The sequence below is a fragment of the Lipotes vexillifer genome, unplaced genomic scaffold (assembly GCF_000442215.2).
Source record: "Lipotes vexillifer unplaced genomic scaffold, Lipotes_vexillifer_v1.1 scaffold1094, whole genome shotgun sequence".
NCBI lineage: Eukaryota > Metazoa > Chordata > Mammalia > Artiodactyla > Lipotidae > Lipotes > Lipotes vexillifer.
The window spans coordinates 3,008,538-3,009,884 of record NW_006792775.1 but is presented as its reverse complement, the minus strand read 5'-3'; the positions used below and the strand labels follow the sequence as shown (position 1 = coordinate 3,009,884).

At 54.3% G+C, this 1,347-nt stretch overlaps 1 protein-coding gene across 1 annotated transcript in view; it reads right to left on the bottom strand.

Moving 5' to 3' along the window:
* SHANK2 (SH3 and multiple ankyrin repeat domains 2) overlaps positions 1 to 1,347 on the bottom strand; it is a 474,374-nt gene that overhangs the window by 343,573 nt on the left and 129,454 nt on the right. The gene's annotated exons all lie outside the window — the stretch shown is intronic.

The following is a 1,347-nucleotide window of genomic DNA, read 5'->3' as shown; positions in this document are numbered from 1 at the left end:
ACGACGCTGAATCGGGATCTTAGGATGGATTTACTGTGCGTTTGAGAATGAATGCATTGAGTGACATCTGCACCCACGAGGGACCCACAGCTTCCGTGCCCTTCATCACCTCTCTGTGAAATTTTCAATAGAATCCACTTAAATGGCACAGTTTGCTAGTTCACAATCACAGATGCTGAGTCAGAAGACCCAGAGGAAAGAACAGGACTCTTTTTTCCCTTCTTTGGAGATGCTGAAAGGACCCAGCAGTGACGCAGATTTTCCGTACTATCCTTTCCCTTTGGGACACGCCAGGGAAAGCCCACGGCGCAGGTAACCAGGGGCATGGATTGACAGGAAAAGCCACCCCACATCCTCACTGAGCCCCGGGGTGTCTACAAAGGTACAGCAGGCAGACCTCAAACCTCAATCCCCACACCGTGACCCACGGAAGTCGCTCGCACCCACCGTGACTACCCCATCTCTCGACAGGGCAAGCCCTTTACAGTTTAAAGAAATCATTGACTCGATCGGGTGAGTGGTAATTAAAATGTGTTCACCCAACAGACAGGTATTATTTTTATAATAAGAAAACCTGTTTGTAGAGAGGTGTTTGCATCCCAGATAGGAAATGGAAGAGACAAGCCAGGAACCTCCCCGACCTGGGTTTTAACATGGGCACTTTTTGAGCAGCATAGGTTCACGGCTGGGGTGGGGAGGGGTGTGATGTGTAGGGCAGGGATTGGGGCGCAGGGGGGAGAGTCCCTAGTTTCTCTCGACTCCCTTCCGATGGCTGGGTAAGGAAATCACTTCACGCCTCCCCCTGGCGTGCGGGCCCCAGGCAAGGGAAAGTGAAAACAACGAGGGTAGGTAGCCCCAAGTTTGTCACCATTGCAGAAACTCAGAGATCCAGGGGTCCTTGGGGCCATTAACCATCCCGCGGTCACGCTTGGGGCCTGCACACCTGTCTTCTTGGATGCCTGCCCTGCTCAACAGAGTTGCCATTCCCTTCACAGTAACCGGTGTTTTTAGACCTCAAGCCAACCCTGTCCAACTGTACCGCTCTCTGGTCTTAGGTGGGTGGTGGTTAGTGCTGGGGAAGATCAGTCCATTTCCTAAAGCACTTTGCGGACGTGAACTTGTCCATCTGCATGATGTGCTTAGGAAGATGCTGATGTGGCCATGGCAGAGGCCCAGATCTCAGAGCAATTAGGAGGTCCGCCCCGGCTCGCGGGAGGACCCGCGTCAGCATCGGGCGCAGCGTCTGGGAGGCCCCAATGCTCAGCTCAGGGGACTGGATGAGGCAAGCAGGCATCCAGCTGCGCATCCTTGTGCGATTCTCAGGGGCAGGCGGGCGCCCGCCAGACA